General features: G+C 35.6%; 1 long non-coding RNA gene across 1 annotated transcript in view; it reads right to left on the minus strand.

Annotated features, from left to right (window-relative positions):
- Window positions 1–26,395, minus strand: part of LOC105863702 (uncharacterized) — a 50,323-nt gene that overhangs the window by 19,849 nt on the left and 4,079 nt on the right. The window contains exon 2 of the long non-coding RNA XR_001150589.2: window positions 13,046–13,112. This is a non-coding gene — a long non-coding RNA (uncharacterized LOC105863702). The remainder of the gene's footprint in view (window positions 1–13,045; window positions 13,113–26,395) is intronic.

Raw genomic sequence — 26,395 nt, forward strand, 5'->3', positions numbered from 1 at the left:
TGATATAATTTTAAGTACTAAGAGGAATTCGTGGTCCTTAACAATGCTGCCGGAAACTGTTCTGATTTCTCATTTTCTGAAATCACCGATGCTTGAAAATATTCTCTTATTCATCCTGACTTTTGGAATTACAGGAAAATCTATACCACAGTCTCTGTGGTATTTTTATATCCATATGACATGTTTGGGTGACTCTGTTCCAATTAAACTATCATCTATCATCTATCATCTGAAATTTGTTAGATACTAACTTCTGCATTGGGGCTCTATGGAATGACATACAAATGAAGTTTAAAAGACAGAACCACATCTCTCCAAAAGGTCAATAAAATTTAATTCAATAGGCTCATTGGGGGACGAATAAAAGGTCTCTTTGGTCCTTCATTAACTCAAATATTAAACACTTGATTTGCTAACGCCCCTGACTTTGAAGATTATCATTTTGCCTTCTAGGTCATCTCCTTCTTGGCACTTTATTTTGAATGTCAATTTCATTTTCTTGGAAACTGAGCAAAGCTAAAATTGATTGCTCTTAATTACGTTTTTTTATTGTGGGATGTCAATTAGGGTGATAAACACAGAGAGGATTATATGTTCTATTTCCCAAGATTTATTTGATGGGTATAGGTGACTGATCAGTTCATCTATCTTTATATTATATGTCCTAGGTTGCCTGAGATTTCTCCCTCTGTGACCATGTGGCATTTTTAAAACACGTCTACAAATTATTTGAAACTTTCTGCACTTAGAAGTGGGTTCCCTCTCCTCCTTTGTATCTAAGCTGGTCTTGGCAACTCACTTATAAAAAACTGAGTACAGCAGAAGTGAGGTTGCATAACATCAGAGACTAAGTATGAAAAGGCCTCGCAGCTTGTGCTTACATTTCTCAGGACACTTGCTCTGGGCGAAGCCTGCCACCATGTGAGACACCTGAGGCCACTGCATAGGCCCTGTGTGGGCAATGCAGTCAGCCAATTCAGCAGAGCGTCCAGCATAGAGAATTCAGCACCAACTGCCACCCATGTGACTGAACCCTCTTGAGTGTTGTGCCCAGCAGAGCCTTCAGAGGACTGTGACCCTAGCCTTTTCGAATGCAACTGCATGAGAGACTCCTGGTGCCATCTACTCAGATAAGTTCTTCCCAAATTCTTGACTTTCAAAATCGTGAGCAAAAAATAGAATGGTTTGTATGTCAGGCCACTACATTGTGGAGTAACTTGCTATGAAACAGTAGTAACTAGAATAATCTCAAAGAGAAAAGCTTGAATAGGTATCCAGCTGTATGTAAATCAATTTATTCCTTGTGAGAAAAAAACTAAATTCTGGTTCCAGGTTCAGGAACCTGTTCCGGGAGGGAGACATCTTGTTGAGAAGAGGTACAGAAACTGAGTGTTAGGAGTTTAAGTTTCCAGACCAAGCGCGATGCTAATTTCTGTGGAAGCCTGGTTGAATTATTATCTCTCTAGGACCTGGTTCCCTCATCTGTAAAACAGAAAATTTGGACTAAATAATATATATTATTTCTTCAATACTTTAAAATTTTATAATTCTAACAATTTTTTGGAACACTGAGATGGACAAATCAATAAAACTACTTGCATGTAATAGATACTACAGCTTCTAGAAGAAAGCAGCCAATTTCAAAGTGTGATGGTTTGCCTATAAATTTGTAGGAAGTGCTGTCCAAAAATATCAAAGAGCTTGATTCCAGGTTTGGAAAATGTTATTTTTATTGAACTAAAAACAGTGAGCTTTTTAAAGATGACAGTGATTAGACAAAGCTTTCCTAATTCCACTGTCATTAACTCAAGAAAGGTGTTAGGTGTTATATGCAATTACTTCAATGTGACATTTACTTAAATTATTTTCTGCAGGAAACAAAGTCATTTCTTTCTTACTTGTAAAATATGTGAGCCCTTCATTTTTCAGATTATTTCTGTTTTCTTCTGAATGTGACCTATAAGGATTTAGACAACTGTATGTGTGAATTGCAGTTCACCTCTACTCTCTGGGGGTATGGGAAGAAGGGGCTTTTTGATTTTTTTCATATTGAATATTTCTGTAATATTTATAACCACATTTTATAACAAGCAGGTATATGGCTTTGTGGTAATAAGACACTGAAGACTTAAATAGTTTTCAGATAAAGAAGGGAAATAAAGATGATTTTTCATGATTTCAGTTATTATGACTTCCTGCAACGTCACATGTCATAGTTGTTGTTTTCACCTTACTTCATTGTTGCCTAACTTTATCTTGCCATCTCTATAGACTAATCCAAGTTTGGTTTAAAATTGTTGTTTGATTTATCCACTTTTTAATGGGATTATTTGTTTTTTCTTTTCTTGTGGATTTGTGTTCCTTGCAGATTCTGGATATTAGCCCTCTGTTGAATGTATAGTTTGAATATTTTCTTCCATTCGGTAGGTCGTCTGTTTATGTTGTTTATTTCTTTTGCTGTGCAGAAACTTTTACTTTAAGTCACATTTGTCTATGTTTGTTTTTGTTGCATTTGCTTTTGGAGTCTTAGTCATAAACTCTTTGCCTAGGCCAATGTCCAAAAGAAGGATATTATCTAAGTTTTCTTGTAGAATTTTTATGGTGTCAGGTAATACATTTAATCCATATTGAGTTAAATTTTGTGTATGATAAGACATAGGGATCCAGTTTCATTCTTCTACATATAGTTCTCCAATTTTCCCAGAACCATTTATTGAATAAAGTGTCTTTGCCCAGTGTATGTTTTGTCTGCTTTATAAAAGTTCAGTTGGTTGTAGGTATATGGTTTTATTTCTGGGTTTTCTATTCTGTTCCCTTGATCGATGCATCTACTCTTATATTAGTAGCATGACATTTTGATTACTATAGTTTTGTAGTATAATTTGAAGTTGGATAATGTGATGCCTCCAGATTTGTTCTTTTTGCTTAGGATTGCATTGGCTATTTGGGATAGTTTGTGATTCCATATGATATTTAGTACTTTTTTTAATTCTGTGAAAAACTATATTGGTATTTTGATGGTAAATTGCATTGAATTTGTATATTGCTTTCGGTAGTATGGGCATGGACATGTTGTATACTAAAGAGGAAAAGACTATATTTAAATGTCCACAGAAAACTAAGGGAACACAAAAGAAGAGATAGCAAATTCTAAATCAATTAAGGTTGCTAAGAGGAGATGACATTTGCATTGGGCTAGTAAACGGCAGAACTAGGATTTCAACTCAGTTCTTCCCATCCCCCAAACTCCAGCTGTCAGTCCTGGACTGCATGGCTTTACCAGCTCCTGCATGGCTTTACTAGCTCCCACTCCCAGATTTGTTGTCTGTGCCTATCTGCAGATCAGACCTCATTTCTTTCCTGGGCCTTTATGACTATGGCAGATAGGATCACATTAATACTAACATTTTAAACACTGACATCAAAAATAATAACCACCCCTCACTGAGTACTCACTAGGTGCAAGGTCCTTTATTGACAGGGAGATTACATGCTTTATCTTCAAAACAGGGGCACCTTTTAAAAAACAAATTTGTTGCGGTATAATTGACATTTAATAAATTATACATGTTTGAAGTATGCAATTTGATAGATTTTGACATATGTATTCACCCACGAAGCCATCGTTGCAATCAAGATAGTGAATATTTCTATCACTCCCGGAAGTTTCCTCATTCCTCTTTGTAATCCCTCCCTAGCACTCATCCTTGTCTCCAGGCAACCACCGGTCTGCTTTCTGTCACTATGGATTGGTTTGTATTTTCTAGAATTTTATGTATAATGGGTGGAATTATGTGGCATTACTCTTGTTTGTCAGGCTTCGTTCACTCCATGTTGTTGTGTGCACCAATAGTTCATTCCTTTATGTTGCTATTATTCCATTGTATGGTTGTGCCCTGGGCCATTCATTCACCTGATAACGGGCATTAAAGTTGTTTTCAGTTTTTGAGTACTACCTATAAGGTGTTTATGAACATTCATGTAAAAGAAAAAAGAAGATGACTTAGACATGGACAATTAGAAAAGGCTATTCTTGAATCCATTTTCATCCCACTGGGTCTCAGCAGACACCATTCTTAATGCCTAGACCCTCCTCTCCTTTGAATGCCTCATCCATGCTCCCATTACCACTGTCACCTGGAAATCTCCATCTCACTTTTCATGTCTCAGCATAGACCTCACTTCCTTCCAGAATCACTTCCTTGACCATCAGCAGCAGGTTGAGTACCCTTCCTGGGTCCTGGCATAACACCCTATACTTTGCCCATTACAGGACATATCATCCTATATTGTAAGTAAAAGTGCTTCTTTACAAATGTCCGTCTCTCTCAGGATCTCTTTGAGAGCAGCACCATCTCTTATATATCATAGTATCCCCAGAATTTACATTGTTTGGTAAAATATATGTTAAATGATTGAATGAATGAATGATATGAATAGGATAAATGATAAGCACAAAAGCCAATTAGGAATATTGTATAATCAGATTGTTGTGATGTTTTCATAACTCAGTGCATAGACTGAAAATCATTGAATTGTACAAATGAAATGAGTAAACTGTATAGTAGTAAACTATAGCTCAATAAAACTGTTTATGAAAAGGGAATTAAGAAACAGTAAGTTATCCTGATGGAAGAAGATATTACATTAGGCTGGAAAGAATCTTTAACATTTGAGCACCAACTTTAAATGTGTAGGAAGATTGAATGATCAAAACTCAACTTACCTCAATTCCAGGAGTTTCTTGGAAAAAAAAAAAAAAAAAGAAAAAAACAAAACTCAACTTACCATCCACAGTCTTTATCCCAATATTGTCTTTTTATTTGATTCATCTGCTTGCTTATTTATTCATTTTTGCTAGAGATCTTCAAAGCATGTTAAGAATAAGTTTCTAACTGCTTTTGTTTAAGTTCCCTGCTGTGAGTAGCAGTCTACTCTAGAATGGATAGCACAATCATTTAGGAGGAAAGAGGAGTTCATTCTATACTTGGAACCATCACTCTACAGGAGAGCTGATGCAAATTAGAAGCTCTGTTGCCTGCATCATGAAGGATAGGGAAGATTTACCAGGATGATAACATCAAGAAGGGCATTTGAGGCAGATTACAACTGAGTTATAAGAGTTATCATCTACAGAAATGGGAGAAAGGCCATCATCATCAAGAACGTTGGAGAAGGACTTGTCCTGTGGTGTAAAACTATGCAGTGAAGGTGGGTTGGGGAAGGAACACAAGACTTGACAGGCAAGCCAGTATAAAATTTTTTTGCCTTAGAAAGAGCTTTGAATTTTATTCTGTGATCAAGGGATAAATATCCAACATTTTTTAAAAATTAGGTTTTTAAGAAGGAATAAATATGTACAGGGTCATTGAGAGCATAAATGCAATAACAGCTATGAAAACATTTTGAATCCCTGGGAAGAGAATGCAGATAGATCAAAATTTCTTGTACTTATTTAATTTGACCGTAGCATTAATTAGCTTCTCATTTGAATTTAAACATTTTACAGCCATCTTCATCTCCTCTCTCTCCTTCCCTAAAAGTCTCTGGTTGCAAGCATACCTTTGAATCCATCCTCGTAAGTGCTTTCAAGAGATCATATTTTGTGTCTTTAGGATAGAGAAGAGATATGTGTTCTTAGCTCTTCTCCTTTTGGGAACTATCTTTTATTACCACAGAAATTCTACCTTCAATTGAATGTTATCCAGAGCAATCTGTCTTGAATGGAATCATGCTTTAACCACCCTGATTTGTATTTATGTCACTTGATTTTCATTGATAACTATGTCTTGATTTCAACACTGTATTAGATATGCATTCATACCCATCAGTATATTATGTCTGATAGTAATATGTATGCATTTGTGTATGGGGGGTAGGTGGGGGATTGTGTTCATTTATATTGCTGCATAACATATTATAACAAACTTTATGGCTTGAAACAACACCTATTTATTAGCTTGAAACAACACCTATTTATTAGCTTGAAGTTCTGTAGGTCAGAAGTCTGAGCAGACTCATCTAATCTCTCTGCTTAGGGTATCATAAGACTGAAATCAAAGTGTCAAATGGGCCAGGTTCTTATCTGAAGGCTTTGGAAAAGAATTCACTCCCTCCCTCCAAACTAATTCACATTGTTGGCAGAATTCAGAGCAAAGATGTTCTCTTATATAACTGCAGTATATTTATCAAAACCCAGAACTTTAGAGCTGATAAAATGCTGTAATATCCACTGGAATATTCAAATTTTATCATTTCTTCCAACAGACCTATTACAGGTTTTTTTTTCTTCTGGAGCCTAGGATCCTACAGAATGACCCATTGCATTTATTAATGGGTCATGTCCCTTTGGTTTTCTTTAATCTGTAATCATTCCTTAGCCTTTCTTTATCTTTCTTGCCACTTACATGTTTTTAGAGAATAGACTGGTTATTTTTAGAATGTTCTTTAATTTTTATTTTTTGATGGTATTTCTTGATCCAATTCAAGTTAAGTATTTTGTCAGGAATGCTGGAGATGCAAAGCTGTGTCCTCAGTGCATCAACCACATCAGGACGCATAGAATGTTGATTTGTCCCCATATTGGAGATATTAGCTTGGATCACTTGGTTACTGTGTTATCTTCCACTTTTCTCCACTGAAAAATGTCAGTGTTCCCCTTTATAAGTAATTTTGTGGGGAATTACTTTGTTGTATGTGTACATATGTTCCTCATCAAAGTAAGTTTAGCATCCAATGATGATTTTTTTAAACATCACCATTTTTCTCTGTATTATGGCATTGTTTGGCATCCTACTTTATGGAAAAACTGGTTTGTTTATTTATTTATGTGTCAATATGGACTCATAGATTCTTATCGTACTAAATGCAATCATTTATATTCACATTTATATTGAGGCTCAGTTTGACCCAGATTTGGTCAGTTCAGGTCTTCGCAACCTGCTCCCACTTTTTGTTAACACATCTTCATCATATCTGAGTATTTCCTTATTTTTTGGCAAAGGAAAATGTCGCAGGCTTATTTTGTATTTAAGCCCAGGAATCAACCTGTTCTCCAAGGAAAAGCATTGCTTTTTAGAGGAGTATGTAGTTTTAGAAACTAGTCACTAGGTGTGTTCATTGCTTCTGGTATCACTTTTGTAGCCTTTGTGTTGAAGGAACTTTATTTAATCAGTATTCAATTATATTTTAAAATATATGCTATTTTTAGAATAACTTTTAGATTAAAGAAATTTAATTGTCATTTTTCTTTTGATTCCTCTTAACTGCAACAGTTTCTCAGACTTTTCTTGTTTTCATGACCTCAATGGTTTTGAAGATTACTGGTCAGGTATTTTATAGGAGAATTTTCTATTTTCTAAAATTTCTGTTTGATGTTTTTCTTATGATTAGACTGAGATTGTATGTTTTTGGAGGAAGATCACAAAGGTAAAGTACCATCTTCAACACATCATATCAAAAAATAGAAAGTATCCTGTGGGTTTGGATTGAAATTTAACATTACAGCATAAACTCATGGTTTTAGATTTAGGGATATCTCTGGCAATACTCTTTACCTTGAAGTCTGATTTGTCTAATACTAAAAATAGCTACTCTCACTTTCTAATACTTACTGTTTGCCTGGTATTATCTTTTCCTAACTTTTTATTTTCAGACTTTTTGTCTTTACATTCAAAGTGAATTTCTTTTAGATGGCAATAGTTGGTTCTTGTCTTTTTACTAGAAAACCTCTGCTTTTTAATGAAAATGTTAAATATATTTATATTTTATATAATTATTGAATCTCAATGAGGTCTTTATTCACCCTACTGCCCCACATTTTCTTGTAGCTCTCTTCTCAAGTACCCTGCCCTACAAACTCTGGCTGCTTCAGAAACTTGTAATTCCAATTTCTGCCACTTTAACATAGTGAGACCCTCTACTCTGCTTGAGCTTATTTTTGTTCTGCAGCAGAGAGGAAGTCTTAATAATCATGGTGTCACCATGGTCCCTATCTTGTTTGTTTCTTTTCTTTTAAAGATCACTGTTCCGTGCTATTATTTAACACCTAACAACACTTGCCTCGCATATTTTATCTATTTTTATTATATGCTTTATTTTTAAAAATTTATAGGTATTTTTGGTGAGAAACCAAATCTAGTGCAGTTACTTTATCACACTTAGAAAGAGAGGTATACCCAAAGAATCTATCTTTTAAACCAAACACAACAATAGAAATATCACTGATTATACTGTAAAGTCAGATATTCTAGCTAGTGAACACCTGGATTGGTTTTGCAGACAAATCTCAAATAACTTGCACTGCTGAATTACCAGAATATTTTCAAATAAGTTCTTTAACCCTGTTGGCTAAGTGTAATTCTGGCCAAAGAGAGAAAAATGAAAAGATGTGTGGTACGAGTGACAGGAAATGAGTATTTTCCAAGAACACAGTACTTACATAAGCATCGTACTTTGTTCTTTACAAGATCTTTTATATACTTTCCTGTTAGGACTCCTCTTGGTTACAAAGGACAGAAACCTAACTCAAAGTGAGTTAAGCATAAAGGAACTTGTATACACAACATCCCAAGCTATCTGGCTACAGTTATACTATTGGAAATCTGTCTCTCTTCATTTCTCAGCTCTCCTTACCCCCGTGTTGACCTTATTGGCTGACAGTATGACATTAACAGCTTATATTCTGCTAGTTTAGCAAGCACAGAAAAAACAGAGCTCCTCAGTCCATCAAAAAATAATTATCAAAAGCCTGATACTTAGGGGATATGGGATACATATAATGGTGAACCACGTAATTAATGTCCTTGCCCTCAAAAAGCTTACATTCCGATGATATATGAAAGAAAATAAAGACATAAACATAAAATAATTTAAGATCCTACAATGCATATTAAAAAAATAGGATAATGTGGTAGAGAGTAAATGTGATGGTCCATCTGTGTAGGTGGCATTTGACTTAAGAAATACAACATTATGAGTAAAAGGCAGCCAGGGAAGAATATAGGAAAATAATATTGCAAGTAGAAAGAATAACAAGTTAACAGCTCCTGAGATGGGAACCAACATAGCCTGTTTGAGGCACAGAATGAAGTGAGTGTGGAGGAGATAGTAGATAATGCAATAAATAAGGTAAGTAGAAATTAGATAATAATAGCTTTATGGGTCACAATAAGGAGTTTGGATTTAATATCAGCTATGGTGAAAGTTATTGCAAAATAGCCAAAGGATATGATGTGACCCTTTAGAATGATCAATCTTAAGGCAATTTTGGAAGATTTCCCAACAATAAACCAGGATTGAAAGTTATTGGTGGCTTGAGTGATGTGCCTATCCTTAAATTAACCACTATGGCCAGGATAATGCTATGCTTTGATTGGCCCATCTCAGGTTATCCTACTGGTGAGGACACGTGATGAGGTCAATCCCATCTAAACTATATGAACTAAAAGTAGGAATGGAGTAACATTCTCATGTGGAGATGTTATTTTGAGAAGAAGGGTAAATGGATACTGGGCAGATACAAACAACAGAAACACATGTCTGCTCCATTCAAATAGTGGTTGCCATCAATTGTAAAAGTTCTGGAGCCCTGCTGTGTTCTGGAAGCCATTACACCAACAGTCAAGAGAGTTTTCTTCATCAGCTAAAGAGGTAGCCTTTGAATACTGGGAATGAGTCTGAACACCAGTTATTTGAGTTCTCACGAGGTCATTTGGGTTCTAAAATGATATGCAAATGTGAAATCTCTCATTAAATAAAAGGAAGATATGTTTTCTATTATTTTATTTTTCTAAATTATGGCCAAAAATCACAGAAAAGACCTCATTTGGAGGGAAAAAAACTTGTTTGGTGTTATGTTCTTACAGACTGAGTACATTTTTATAGCACAAATTCTCCTCATGGAAAATTTAATTATGTCTCAGTCTTTAAGGATGCAGTTCTTCAGTAACTTTGAGGAACTCAAACTAGTAAATCACTAGCATTCCTTGATATTCATCTGAGAATTCTGAAGGAAATAAACTGTGAAATAGTGGCGCTGCCGGTAAGGATACAATATATCCTCTCTATAAACAGCAGCTCTCCTGAAGGTTGGAAGAAAAATTGCTAATGCTGCACCCATCAGAGAAAAAATTGACGAAATGAAAGGAGATTCTAGAAATTACAGATCACTGAATCTCATCTCATCATCTCAGTTGTAGGAAAAGTGATTGAGGGTTTAATTAAGTTTGGAGTCTTGAATAAGTATAACTAAAAAGAGTTTCAGTCACAGAATTTCCATATAGCATTTGAAGTTGCATAATAAAACCTGTCTTCAGGGAAAACCTGGCTTTCTAGCTGGGAACTTTTATAAAATTAATCATAAAAAAGAATATCTGGTTTCTTTTATGTCGTCTCTTCTGCTGTGGCTAAGGTTAGAGTATGGATAATTTGAAATACTATCTTTTTTCTTAATAAAGTGTTTGATGTTTGGGATAACAGTGATTTGGGTGCTCCACCTGTTAAAGTGCCTTGTCTATTATTAGGTTGCATTACCTACTGGTCGAAACAGGTAGTCGTCATTGTTAACCACAAACATTTATCGTGCCCTGATCTGCACGGAGGGTTGTGTTAGATGTCAAGGCACAAAGATTTATGCTTAGAAATCTGCCTTAAGAAATTTAAGAAATATTTAAGAAATCTGCTTAGAAAATGATGACATGAACAACCATTCAGAGAGCACAAAGCAGCATGGGTATTGGGGTCATTTGGGTGTCATTAAGGCTGGGATATTATTTGGGTCTTAAAAGAAATAAGTAGCCACCCTATCCAAGTATAGAAGAAAGGAAGATGACGGGAGCCGTGTCATTTTTGCTTTTTCTTCAGTTTATACATGTTCCTCTTGGGTTAGCTCTTTTATTTCTACAATTTCAGATACTCTTTCTTTGAGCTAATGATGCCCTACTTTATAATTCTATCCCATGCCCCTCTCTACAGCAAATTCACATTCTGCTTCCTACTGTACATCTCTATCATAAAAACTTTAACTTCAATGTGTCCAAAGCTCCAATGTATTTTTCTTTCCTAAATTTGCTTTTCCTTCTGCAGTCCATATTTTGTTTCATGACACTACCAGTCACTACCAATTTATGACGCAAACCTCAGAGTCATTCTTGACTTTTTATTTTCTTTTCAGTTCCTTATCCAAGCAGCCTCCAAATTCTGAAAATTTGATTTCACTTGTTTCCTACTATATCCTCCGTTTGCAATTGGTATTTACTTAGATTGAATCACTAATCACACAGTATTACCTGTGAGTATTTACCTGTGAGTTCTGGGAAGAGCCTATGGTTTCTTAGTCTTTGATTCCATTTCCAGTGTCTAATGCCAACATAGACCATGGGAGGTGTGCAAAAAAAATGCTTATTGAAAAAATTGTGTGTTAGACATCCATTATTTATTCAATAAGGTATTTAATAATTCACCCAGCACATTTATGGAGGACTTGCTATGTGATGGGAATTGTGCTTGTTTGATATTGAGGACACAGAGATGAATGAAAGATATCCTCTGTGCTCTCCGATAGCTCATAGAAGTCTAGGAAGAACAAACATTCGAACAAGTAATATTGAAAAATTGAAGTCAAGATGGACCCAGTAATTTTTACATTTATCTTATTTAGTCTCAGTGTATGTATATATATGTGTGTCATCTTATTTGATAGTGATGTTGCAGATTTTGTAATGATCTCTCTCTTGTATTATTTCAATGCAGCATAAGCTAAAATGTGTTAAAATTCTCATGTTGAATTATTACTAACAAAGTACTTTTGAGAATAAAAACATTTCCTCATAAAAGGACATGTTCCTGTGAATATGAATCCTGGCTAGGAAAACAAAAACACTATGGAATCTTATAATTGAAACCACTCCTGATAAAATTAAAAATTCATCTCACAACTGCCCACACTTGAGCATAAATCAAGATACATTGATTTTAGGGACTGTAGCCAAGAAGTCAGTGATAAAAATCTGAAAATATTGATTATTCCAGGTACACTGAAAAATTGACTTAAGAGATTAATTAAACATCTCAGAAAGGGGGAAAAAAAATAACAAACCTTAGAGTTTTTCCCAGAAATCATCTCATCTCATCTTGATCGCTTTTTTTTTTTTCCAGGAAGAGGTTTTTCAGGTAAATGATAATGTTTACCCTGAAAGTTTGACTTATCTGACTGCCTTCAGATCTACTTTGAAGACTTCTTTTAAAGATCAAGTAAGGTTCTAGTAGCTCTTTTGAAGTATAAAAAAGAAAAAAAATGTTTTTTCTGGTTGAACCAGCTTGCAGGTTATTATTACCACTAAAAAATTGAAAATGTTCTTGATGAGTTTCCAAGATGGAATTAGTCTACATGACTACAAAAAAATGTTCTTTATGTTCAGAACAGGAGAAATATTATTCAATTTTTTTTTCAGAGACAGGCCATAGCACAAAGTAGGCAAGGTACATTAGACCAGCAGTTAGTACAATATTTCATTTTAGCACACCACTAAGTGATTAAAAGTCTCCCTTCTCCAAATCCTATCACTCTCAATCTCAGTAGACACTGGCTCTTCCTTCATCCTAAAAGTCGAAGCCATTGAGTTTGCTCTCCCTTAAGAGTTTGTTCTGCCTTCTGCCCCCACATGTATCTATGTCCACTTCTGCCCTCTAATCCTTTCCTTTCATCTTAGAGGCTGTGAGAAGGGACCACCACATGGGGACTTGTTTGACTGTTTATAATAGAGTCCAGAAAAACAGTGACAGAAACAAAATATGGAGTTCTTTCCCTTCACAGCACTAAGATTAGGAAGAGACAATCTTCTTGGGAAGAGCTGGTGCAGACACTCTGTAGTGACAATGATGGCCCAGGCTCCTATTATTTTTCTGTTCCTCCTTGTTTAACACTTGACTTTCACCCAAAGAGTTGCCTCATGGTGAAAAAGTGGTCACTGTAGCTCCAGCTATCATATCCACATGCCTGGAAGTAGGGAGGAGGAAAGGGAAAAAGATCAAAAAGTCATCTTACCGCTTATACAGACATCTTTTTAAGGAGATTTCCTGGACCCAATGCCTGTATCCCACTGCTCACCATTCTGTGAAAGGAAGGATAAGAGACAATTCTTTTAAAACTTTGCACATTACCACCTCAAAAAAAAACCACACAAATAAACAAACAAAAACCACAATAAATGAATTCTGTAATAAAAGGAAAAGGTAACAATGGATTAAAGTGACTCATAGTCACTGCCATGGTATCTTAAACCACTTCCTCTATGTTCGAATGCTTCCCTTGTTGAAGTGCTATGAAAACAATGAGGAAGAGGAACTGAAGTTTTGGATCAGACAGAGGTGGGTTCAAACTCTGGGTTCATCACTGATTGGCTCTTGGATCTTGCTCAGGTTATTTGAAATTTCCAAGCCTTAGTCTCTTCACATATAAAACAGAGAGGAAAACACTGTGTGTGAAACACTATTGTGAACACCTGTTTGGGAACTAAATAAATGTAAAGAACTGTTACAGTGCCTGGAACATAGCAAGTGATCAATCACTTGTGTATATATAAAGGCCACGGAATATGAAATATTGTGTTAATCCTTTTAGAAACAACATGTCTATGCTTTTTTTTTTTTTTTTTTTTGTCCCTGAAGACACCTTTGGTTTTCTCTGTCTGTCAAGTAAATATTGATGTGCCCAGGCTTTGTTCTTGGTTCCCTGATCCCCTTATTCTGTTTCTCATCCATTATCTTGATTTCAGTGAGCACTCACATTTGGATGACTCTCAGCTCAGCCCCCTTCCTCAGCTCCAGACTCACCCCTGGGTATGTCCAAAGTGTCTGTAGAATGTTGAATAGTGTCCCCCAAGGCATATGCTCCCCCACAACTTCAGAATGTGACCTTATTAGGAATAAGGGTCTTTGAAGATTTAATTAAAACACAGTTCTTGAGATGAAGTCATCCTGGGTTAGGGTGAGTCCTAAATCCAATGACAGGTATCCTTAAAAGAGATAGAAACAGAGAAGGTGCACACAGACATAGGGGAGAAGGCCATGTAAAGACAGAGGCACAGATTAGAATGATGTGTCTACAAACCAAGGAAACAAAGAATTTCCTTCAGCCACCAAAAGCTGGGAGAGAGACATGGAGAAGATTCTCCCTCATAGCCTCAGGAAGGAACTAACCCTGTGGACCCATTGATTGCAGACTTCTGGCCACCAGAACTCTGAGAGGATAAATAGATTTCTGTTGTTTTATACCACCAATTTTGTAATAAATTGTGATGGCAACTGAACTGAACTCTTTACTTGCCACTGTTAATGTGTTCTTTGCCCATATTTTCTAACTTTTATTTTGAATAGTGGGAGCACTATTCACACTGAAATGCAACTTGTCATCCTTGAGTTCACCTCCACTATCTACCTCCTCATCCAACCAATTACAGAACTTTATATCTAAATAATTCTCATATCTGGCCTTCATTTTTCAAACTCATTTGCCACTATTCTGGGTTCAAGTTACTGCCATCTCATATCTGGACTTGTACAAGAACCTCCCAACATTTCTTCCTACTCCTACTCCTAGGCTTATCCCACTCAAATACAGCCTCTTCACATTTGCCAGAGACCTTGCCAAAATGCAAAATAAACCATGAGCTTGACTTGCTTAGAACTCTGTGATGGTGCTTCATTCCCTACAAGATAAAGTCCAAGAACTGTGCCAGTGGTCACTCTACACATTCCAACTTGCCCATGTGCCTTTGTGCATGCTTTCCCTATTCCTGGCATAGTCTTCTGTTCATTGCCATGTACCTACCCTGACATCTAATATTTATTATCTATTCTGACTCATTTTATGCATCACTTTGTCTAATAAGTCTTACTGATCCCTGTCCCAAGTAGGTACCTTCCTCTGAGCTTCTATAATGACTTGGATGCTTACCTTGATCTGCATGCTTTGCACCAGGTTTTCTAGTATTACATTTAAGCAAATTCATTATGGCAGTAAAATAAAAAGTTTAACTGCCCTACTAGTTTGAGCTCCTTGTAGACAGGAGCTGTTATCCTTGATCCTTTTATAATAAATCTGCACAGTGCTTGGTAGATGCTTGTGTCTGGTGGGCCCTCAATAAATGGTTGTTGAAGGACCAAAGAGCTTAAATATTACTCCTATGAAACTTTACAATGTTTTATCTCCATCATTGGCAGTCCCACTCAATTACCTCAAATCCCTTTTCTTATTGGTCACTGCAGCCAATTCATCCAAAGTCCCCGATTTCTTCTTTGATCAAAGAGGGTCTCTACAGAGACCCAAAGGACCAGTGGTTAAATGTACAGCCTTCAGGGACAGAAGGTCTGGAATCAAATCCTGGCTTTTCCACATCTTAAATGTGTGACCATGGCCAAGTTACTTAATCTCCATGAGCTTCATCCATGCATCTGTAGAATGGGGGTGATCACAGCACCTACCGCATAAGATCACTGCCATTTACTGGTCACTAAGAAAAAGGCATGAGATAAAGGTAGGGGAGTGAGTGTATCAGATGAATTAAGAGTTACACTGCTCTCTTCCTAACTTCGGTTCTCTACATAACCCCAGAAACTCTGTCACATAGATAAGGGCTTTGAGCTAAATGTTAGAGTATTAATCATTGCTTCCCAATGATGCATAGATAACTACCATATCCTGTATTCATTCTTCCTTGTGATTTGCAAGCTTTGTTCAGGACAAGACCACTTTTTTTTTTTTCCAGAATGATTTTACCAGATTCTTAGGTGTTCTACTTCTTCTTACTTCTTGACCTTAACATTAAACACTCTGATTTTTTTTATGAAGTACAAAGTTCCTGTTCCAAAGTGTCATTTTGATCAGACTACCCTTTCTTATGGAAATGAAAAAAAATCTTCTGGCTTCCCATCAAATTAAAATTCTTCTTCTGAGACTTCAAGGTTCTTATCAAATTCTTTTTACAACACAACTGCTATGACTTACTTGTCCTTCTCAGTTTCTAGCAAACCTACTTATTGTCCACATCATACAATATGCCTGATGGTTGCCTGAAAGCCACCATGATATTTTAGTCAAGATAATATTTTGGAAAAATCTTAATGTACGTTTCTACTTCGCATTTTCATGTTTATAGTCTTTTCTCTAGTGGGGCTGAGGCATCCATCCATCAAGAGAAAATAAAATCTACCATATGAAAGAAGTGAGAAGGAACAAGGTAATGTTGAACTTCTGATATTCAAGATAGAAATTATCAGCAGGGAAATAGCTCGTGGTCAGGTTTTCTGAGAAAGAAGGAATTTCCAAAGTTCTTCTAGCTCTCGTCTATTAGTAAAAAGAACAAAACCCACAGGGCATGTGGAGCGTCTTCTGTGATGGCCAGCTTGTGAGGTTTGCTGCTCTGGCTAGGAAGAATATGTCACAGTGAAAGGGAAAAAAAACCATCTTTTCTAGCTTCAGCAGCTCACGGGATGTGAATGACAGAGCAGTTGAGTCTCCACAGTTCAGACATGGGTCAGAAGGAGGGTATCTGATAAGTTAAAGAGTATACATCCCTATTTCCTGGCTTCCATTCTCCGAATAACGTCAGCAACTCTGTCACATAGATAGAGCTTTGGGGTTTTGTATTTTTATGTCTTTTCAATTTTATTCTCTTCTTTGTCATAAAGCTGCAAGATACTCCAGGGCAAAAAACAAACTTCCCACATCCCATAGTTTGGTTGCTGAATTATTGGTGCCAAATAATAGGGAGTTTTTTTTCTAATAACCACACAAATCATCATTGAGCTACTGGGTAGACGAGGCTATGAGATGAAAATACATCAATAAAACTGGAGAGAAAAAGATATAAGATCCCTATCTACACCTTAAAGCTAACAAATGTTCATTGCCTTTCAAAGAATTGTAGCCATGATGAGGTATGTGAGGAAAATCCACATTTTGGCATCCCACAGGTTGGTTTAAATCTGTATGCAAAGCTGTTTCGTATGTTGCATCTCAGAGCCCCAAGACCAGCCGAGAATTAGAACAACTATTTATGCTAAGAGTTGCTGAAGTGATTATGGGGACTGTGGCCAGACAGATTTAGTGATAAATAATTTATGAAAAGGCAGACTGGGGAAAACATATTTTAAATAAATTGATTAACCTTTTATTTGCAGAGTTTTGAACTATATGCCAGGAAATGTGCTCAGGCTAGGCTCCCAGAGATAAATGATGTTCAGTACCTTTATATAGCTGATATTTATGGAACACCATTTAAATACTTTCTACAAATGACTTTATTAATTCTAACAACAACTTTATGATTTATAAGCTATTATTACCTCTTTATTTAGATGTTCAAGGTCACACAGTTAGTAATCAGTGCAGCTGTAATATAAATCAAAGCAATCTGGCTCTAGAGTTGGTACCCTTTACCAATGTGGTTGATAGCCTGTATATGGTTATATGGATATGCATAAGGTTGGCATCAGAGAAACCTGGGAAAATACCAGAAGAAAAATTAGAAGAATATTTATATATCTTGAGCTGAAAAGGGGCTTTCTAAGTATGTAACAAACCCAGAAGCCATAAAAGACAAGACTGACATTTGGCTATATGACAAATAAAAACCTCTGTGTAGTCCAAGAAGCCATATTTGAAGTTAAAATGTAAACACCTGCCTAGAGAAAAATATTTGCTATATACTTAACAGATAAGAGGGTAATAATGTTTAAAGAAATCTTATAAATCAATGAGGAAAAAAACAAGCAAATAGACAAGCAAAAGATGTAAGAAGTAAAGTAAGAAAGACAAATCATAGAAGATAAAACATGATAGCCAGTAAGCCATATAAAAGATGTTTAATATCATTAATAATCAAAGTAAATGGAAATTTTGAGATAATTTCATTTATTTAATTGGCAAATATTCGGTAGAAAGTAGAATTGCATGAGGATGTGAATGCAAGTCCATGTTTGACTCAGAAATGGGAAAGCCTCAATCAGAATCTCAGGGATTAAGTAATGTTCAAGGATTTGGAAATTCCAGAAAAAAATTATTCGAAGAGCCATATTAATTTTTCTCCATTCTTTAAACTTAATTGACATTTTTATATTGATAAAACCCATGATAAGCCAGATAAGAAAACTAAAACAAAATACAAAAATTTAAATATACTTAGAATGGTTATTCTGTAGTCTATTGGGAACTCTGTTAATCAGGAGATAGTTTCTGTGCATGTTATGTCTTCCTGGAGAGAACATTTGTAACTACAGGGTGTTTATTTTATATTATTTTTTTGCTTTGCTTTATTTTTAGACACAAGACATTTGCTTTCCCAAAGACCTAAATTAATGAGAAGTTCCTGAAAATCTGATGAAATGTGACAAAAATGTAGAATTAACACCTGTTCCTATTACTCTAAATAACCAAATCTCTTGAGTTTTTCAAGGAAGTTAAGAATTTCTTGGTACATTAGGTAAGGGCCTTAGAACTATTCTTAAAGAAGCAAGAAAACTAGGGAAGAGAAAAAGTTAGGCACTGCAGAAAACTTTGAAAACTGCTCCAAACAAATAAGCAATTACTATGTGATAAACACTGTGCATTTCACAGACCAACTCTTTAACAAGATTCATTTTCTGCTGACTCACTTAGATATATTGTGGTAAAACTTCAAAAATAAAAAATGAAGAGAATTAAGGCATGATCCCATTATCCTCCTGGGAGAATTGCTGACTTCCTTGGCATCAATACTCTAAATACTTATGTAAATTTTTCAATTGGGTAGCTAGAATCTTCTTTTTTCTCCTGTAAGTATGTTAGTTATTGAGATTCTCTCTGGATAAATGCCATCTTCTAACATTTTCTGGATGAACACCTTCAAGAAGGATTGAATAGAATACTCTCCTGGCTTTTATCTAGTTTGGCTCTCCATAGAACTTAAAAAATAAATCCTTTGGAAGACATATTAACTTTTACAGAGCACACAGATATTGTTAAGAATTCATAACAATGGAAAAAGCCTCTTGAGCATAGGGTTGGAAAGATGCTAGGCTGAGACATAAAAATTGGGTGTGTTTTTGGTTTGGGTTTTCTTTAAACACAGGGTCTCACTCTGTTGCCAGGCTGGAGTACAATGACACACCCATAGCTCACTGCAGACTTGAACTCCTGGGATCAAACAATCTTTCTGCCTAAGCCTCCAGAGTAGCTGGAACCACCATGCCTGGTTAATTTCTTAAATTATTTTTTTAGGGACAAGATCTTGCTATGTTGCCCAGGCTGATCTTGAACTTCTGTCCTCCAGCAATCCTCCTGCCTCAGCCTCTTGAGCAACTGGGATTACAGACATGAGCCACCGTGCCAGGCTACAGATGGATGTTTAAGCTCAGCTCTGCCCCTCAGTTGCTAAGTAACCATAGGAAACTCAATTAACTATTAACTGCTCTGAGCCTCAGATATTTTCATCAGTAAGATAAAGAGGTCATACTCAATGTCCTTTGAGCTTCTGAAGTCTGTGATAGGATGAAGTCTAACAAAATATTATAATACCTAAAATATAAATCTGATAGCTATTAATAATTAGATGGTACCTTTTAATTGTGTTCTTATACAGCATCAATGACTTCTATGAAGCTGTTGAAATACCAATTTTATCCAAAGCATTTTCTCTGTTGAAATTTTATTTTTTCCCTTATGCTTGACATAATTTCTAATAATTTTGAGCCTAGTTTTAAATTTAAAAAATTCAGTATCCCAGAAAGATGATTTCATGGCCAAATAAATAAATAAATAAAATCATTTTATATGAGGCTGCATAAGGTTGGCTATACTTGAGAAACAAATTAACTCAATAAAACCATAGCTTATTCAAAGTCTGGGAGTCCTGCACCTCCAGGGCTGCACCTCTAATCATCCTGGCTTCTCCCACCCTGTGGCTCTCTTGTCTCAATCTAGGTCCTCCATAATTGCTGCAGCAGGGCAAGAGAAAACTAGAAATTTGCTCAGTGGCTCCTAAATGCCTTGGGCCATATCATACTGGTCATCGCTCACTGGCTGAAACTGATCACATGACATTGCCAAACAAGGAAGGGGTTGCGAAATGTGAGGCTGGGGCAGCTAGATAGTCAATGAGCAGTTTACCTCTTCCATGCTCACACCTTGTTTTGTTTTCTTTTCTTTTTTTCCGACCATAATCTCAAGCCGATCACCCATTAATCCATCAATTCACTCATCATCTCACCTTTATGAAACACTCATTAACTGCAAGGTACTTAGTAGATAACTTAAGTGACATAAAGATGAATAGTACCTATTCTGTTCTCATTGACAAGGGAATAAACAATCTTCCATAAGCTGCACAGATCTTGTCTCATTTAATATTTCCAGTAATGCTAGTAAAGGGATGGATATTTTCTCTGTCTTTACGGATAAGAAAACTGGGACTCAGAGAGATGAAGTAATTTTGCCAAGATCACATGGGGATATGCAGCCAGTCCATAAAACCTACCCTGTGGTTTCCATCATAACCCATGTCTGGTCAATCTTCAGTTAGCTAATGGGAAAGACCAGCTTGACTTGGGGCATTAAATGAACAGATGGCTTTGTGTGTTTCTCACACAGGGACACATGAAAATGGGATGCAGTAAATTATTGACAACAGGCAGTGTAGCCAGTGTTATCAAAATGCCCAGCGTTTTAAACTTACTAGCTTTGTTTTCTTGGGGTAATTACTGGACTTCCCTGTGTTTCAGTTTCTTCATCTATAAAATAGAGTCTTGAGATAATTAAATGGAAAAATAATTCTGTATAAAGTGCTTAGAGCATAGTGAGTGTTCAAAAAGTGTCATCATCACTATCATCATTATCATCATTTTAATTATTGCCATCAGTGTAATTCAAGCTCTTGCCTAAGAAGGCCAAAGTGTTTTCTGGTTATGATTCTGTGAGCGTCAATCATGACCCAGTTTCTCATGGACTTTTATTCCTGGAGCCAAGACTCAGCTTTTTATTGCAGATGGCATTGTTAATTTATTTCAGGTCTTTAATTTTAAGCAAAGGGTCTCTAAAAATATTTTTTTAAATAAATCAGAGTTCATTTTCTTCTACCTTATCTATTTTATTGGCTTTTGCCAGTTTTTTAAATTAACTTCTAATTCACGCAAATCTTTATTCTTTTAAATAGGTAAACAAGAAACATTGGCATAAGATGAGACATAGAAAGCTTGGACCACAAGCAAGAGTGGGTAGGAAAGTTTTATCCCAATAGCTTCACAAAGATGGAGTTTCTTGAAACGTTTTCAGGGACATGCCCTCCACCTTATGCTCACCAACAACTGCCCTACCTCTTGTTCACGTTCTGAACCATACTTACTTCAACATATACCAATAGTCTTAACTTTACCCATGCTAGATCTTACAGAAACTTCCAGTTCATGGACCATACCACTTTTTCCTAAAACCTCCTCATGTTTTCAGATCTCTCCTGTCAAGCTTCCATTGTTTGCCATCAGCATCGTGCTCTTGCAAAACTCTAAATTCTTAATGCCTCCTTCCTCTCCCCCTACATTGTGTTTGCTTGGCAAAGTTTCCTGTCTTGTTAAGCCAAACTACCTACTTATTTTGCCTGTACTCAAGGAGCTGAACATTTGTGAAAAGAAAAACGAACTTGGTGATGACTATTCTCATCTCAAAATCAGGACTTCAAATCACCTGGGGCTACTCAACATCACTGTTGTGTTTAATACTACTTCTCTTGCTTTTCCATTCAACTATTTTATAGTTTCTTTTCTCACCTCAAATCCCTGCACCGCTTTTCCCCAGCATTACACTGTCTGCTAGTGACCTCACTATATACATCATTGAAATAAAGTAGAATCTGCCAGAGAACACTTTCCCTTCCCTACTCCATAACCTACAATGTCACCTGTACCTATTCCAACGCCTTCTGCCTTCTCTTGTGTGACTCTAGATAAAATGTCTTTGCTCCCATCAGAGGCCAGAACTCCCATTTGTACTCGGGGTCCCATACACTACAGACTTTGCAAGGACTACACATCTGAAATTTTATACTTACTCTCTTCATTCTCGCTATATTTTTATCTGATGATTTCCATCAGCATAGAAACCTGTTATAATATCAAGTAAGTATATTTGATTTTTATGTATCCTCCTGAGAATTACACATTTTGTTGGCAGTTTCCTTTGATTTTCTAAATGCTATATGGGACTATCTTTGACTCTTTTAAATCTGTTTTTGTATTTTTTTCCAAGTACTATGGGATTACAAATGCTTTTGGTTATAAGAATCACTTTTGTAGAGCTTGAGTCATGGTTATAAGTGTGCCCATCACCCAGATAATGTTCCCTGTACCTGTTAGGTAAGTTTTCACCCATCCCCTCCTCCTCCCTACCCCCTGCTTGATTTCCATTGAACTTAACTTCCTTCTGTGCACATGTGTGCTTATTGGTTAGTTCCAATTTAATAGTGAGCACATGTGGTGTTTGTTTTTCCATTCTTTAGATACTGCACTTAGGTCTCCAGTTCCATCCATATTGTTGAAAAAATCATTAAGCCATCCTCCTTCATGGCTGAGTAGTATTCCATGGTATACATATACCGCATTTTGTTAATCCACTCATGAATTGATGGACATTTGGGTTGATTCCATATCTTTGCAACTGTGAATTATGCTGCTATAAACATTCAAGTGCAGATGTCTTTTTAATAAAATGACTTCTTTTCCTTTAGGTATACACCCAGTAGTGGGATTGCTGGATCAAATGGTAGGACGACTACTTTTACTTCTTTGAGGAATCTCCAAACTCTTCACCTTAAAGGTTGTACTAATTTGCAGTCCCACCAACAGTGTATAAGAGTTCCTTTCTTTCTTCATCCATGCTGGCATTTATTGTTTTTGGACATTTAATAAAAGCCATCCTAACTGTGGCAAGGTGATATCTCATTGTGATTTTAATTTGCATTTCCCTGATAATTAGTGACATTGAGCATTTTTTCATTTGTTTGGTGGCCATTAGTCTATCTTCTTTTGAAAAACTTCTGTTCATGTCTTTTGCCCACTTTTTAATGGAGTTGTTTGATTTTTTCTTGCTATATGCTTGAGTCCTTTGTAGATTCTGGTTATTAGTCCTTTATAGGATGTATAGCTTGTGAATATTTTCTCCCATCCTGTAGGTTATCTATGCACTCTGTTGATTATTTCCTTGGCTGTGAAGAAGCTTTTTGATTTAATCAAATCCCATTTATTTATGTATTTTCATTGTTGCTATGATTGTCATTGGTGTCTTCTTCATAAATTATTTTTCTAGGCTGATATCTAGAAGAAGTTTTTCAGCATTTTCTTCTAGAACTCTTGTTGTTTCATTCCTTACATTTAAGTCTTTTCTCCATCTTGAATTAATTTATGGTGAGTGGTGAGAGATATGGATCCTATCTCTGACTTTTGATCCCCAAGTCTTTTCAAAGGTTTTCAAAGCTTCTAATTCCCTGTGTTAAATCCCTTTCTGTTTGAAATATCTGGAATGATTTTTACTTTCCAATCCAAACCCTGAATGACACATATGTCAAACCTTATTGCCTTACAATTTTGCTGTATCTCACTTTTCCTCTGAGAATGTTAGGGGATTTCCACCCCTGATCTTTATGTACTGGCTGTTTCCTTTTTGACATTTGACATTCAGCTTAAGTAATACCCCCTCATCCAGCCATTTACTATCATATCACCTATTTTAATCTGTTGATACATTTTATAACTCTATTTGTTTTCTTATTTATTTATTCATTAGAATATAAGTGATCTTGTTCATCTGTGTATTTTCAGTTTCTAGAAGAGAGTTTGACACCTATTAGGTATCCAATAAATGAAATCTATTAAGAGAAAAAGAGTGTTTTAGGTACCATGAGAGACAGAAAGTTCCATTAGAGACCTACCTTTGAGGAACCAGTAAGGGAAACATGATGCCTATATGGCTACAATGTAAAATAGAAAATGGTATCATTATGCGCATATTAAAGCAATGGAAGTACAGAAAGGGCTATGCTACTTCTATTTGAGAAGATAAGTGAAGTTTTTCCTAAAGGAATTAATATTTGATTTCGGCTTTAAAGGAAAATTAAGATTTATGAATGCTGAATGGGTAAGAAGGGCATTGTAGGAATATGATAAAGTGTGATCAATGTCTCAAAATTAGGATAAGGCAAATTCAGCATATAGGAAATTGGGAATAGCCCCACTTGGTTGGAAATTAAGGTGTGGAAAGCGAAGTAATAGGAGATAGACTATACTCAGAAAATAAAGACATTGCACATAAATCCCCAGACAGAGGGAGCCACTGGTTTTCATTTAAAAACTACTTACTCTTATACACATGCAGATTTTTAAGTTATTTAATATGAGTATTAAGTTTTCAATTAGGGAATAGCTCATTTATGCTAACAGCCTTGAGGCTGTAAGAATTCTGTTTATTACATTAGAAGCCACACCATGTTCTACATTCTAAATGCTCTGTTTCTGATTCTACCTTGTGAATCTCTGCTCACTGTCTGAATGTGAAGTAGGCTGTATGCAAATTCATTTGTTCATAATGAGCTTTTAGCATCTCTCTTCCTCTCTGAGGATGAAATCAGTGTACATGCTGCTTCTTAAGTCACGTCAGTAATCTTCCTGGAGAGAGCACAGGATGATTAAACCTACTCTAAATCATCATAAGCCTATTGAAAGGCATTCTCCTCTCGAACTTCTCCTTTACTCTAAAACAACCCAGGAATTGAATTTGAAACTGTCTCACAGTGAAGTTAAAAGAAGATATAAATCTTCCTTGATGTTCTTTAACATCTAATAATAAATTGATTGTTGCTATATTATAGCTTTGTTAGTTTCCTAGACACTCTCTTACTTACCATCAATAAGCATCCTTCAAGAATGCATTCTCTTGTGTCTTACTAAACAGATTGGCTTCAGAAACTATGTTACAGCTTCTCAGTTGGTCAGTTAAAATAGTTGTTCCAAGAAAGCTATCATTGTTTGTTGGGAGTTAGGATGGGGTGATGTATTTTGTTTTCTATAAGCTCTAATGTCACTGGATGACAGTAGTTTGTGTATATGTATATATATATATATATATATATATATATATATATATATATATATATATAGTTAGATAGAAAGAGAGAGAGAGAGAGAATCATTCACAACAAAGATGCACAGGCTTTAAATTAGTCATGAAAAATATAGCATTAACTCAATAAAAATTAAGATACAATATCATTGGGAATTATACAACCTGTAAAAGTATATGAGTTCTGCTCTTTTTCTATGTAGGAAATAGGGAAGTCATTTAGACATTCAAATTATGTATATTTTCTCATTTAAAGATGTACATACTTATAGCTACATTTGGAGAAAGAAAGGCTGTCAAGACAAATTGGTTATTTGTATATGTAATGCTGAGTTTCCTAAGTCTAGGGAAGAATTTTGGGGAGTCATCAATATCAGGGAATTGAAGTTTCCTCCTTGAAAGCAATGCAACATGATTCATGATCTTAAAATGACCTTTTAGAAACATTCCATTCATCACCCTCCCTCGTATGTTCTTGTATAGATATACATCTTTGATCATCTCTACTTTTCAGAAATTCTGAGAATTTTTGATTCTCATAAAATCCCTGAATAATAGACAAATTGAGCTCTGTGAAAGGAAATCTATGAAAGTTATTTATTACAGACAAGGACTGTTTCTAATGAGGTTTAAATCCTAGCAGGAAGAAACTGAAAAGATCATCTGAAGTGGAAGTCAGGATTGGACCACATTTATTTTTTATTTGAATTAGCTCCCAGCCACCAATATCATACCCAATGGGCCCACTTACTAATGTTTGTCTGGTCCCTACAGCTAGTTCAGGTTTCAATCTTTATAATAATACTTTCTCATTTTGTGGCTGAGGAATTAGATTCTCAGAGAATTCAGATGTTTTAGTTCAAGTCATATAGCTGATGGATAACTAAACAAGGAATTTATTGAGATGAGAAAATTATAATATGCTATACTGTATCATATTAATCCCCAAATTCATATATGTCTCGACCATTTCATTTATATAACTGTGAGTCTGAATATCTTTAAATTAGAATTAGTTTTGGAGTTAGAGAAAAATGACTCTATTTCTAATAATTGTCATTTGATATTTTTTCCCCAAAGAGAAAAATGAAGTCATTGATTCTTTTCTAATTTACTATGAGTCACATTTTAAAAATATATAGCAACATAATTAGAGATGTATGAAATACCTGGACGACAGGGAAAGCACAGAAAAACATAAGTAAGCATAGTAAAGAGATAAATAAAACAGAGTAAATACCTTCTTAATTCAAT

The sequence above is a fragment of the Microcebus murinus genome, chromosome 7 (genome assembly GCF_040939455.1).
Source record: "Microcebus murinus isolate Inina chromosome 7, M.murinus_Inina_mat1.0, whole genome shotgun sequence".
In the NCBI taxonomy this organism is placed as follows: Eukaryota; Metazoa; Chordata; class Mammalia; order Primates; family Cheirogaleidae; genus Microcebus; species Microcebus murinus.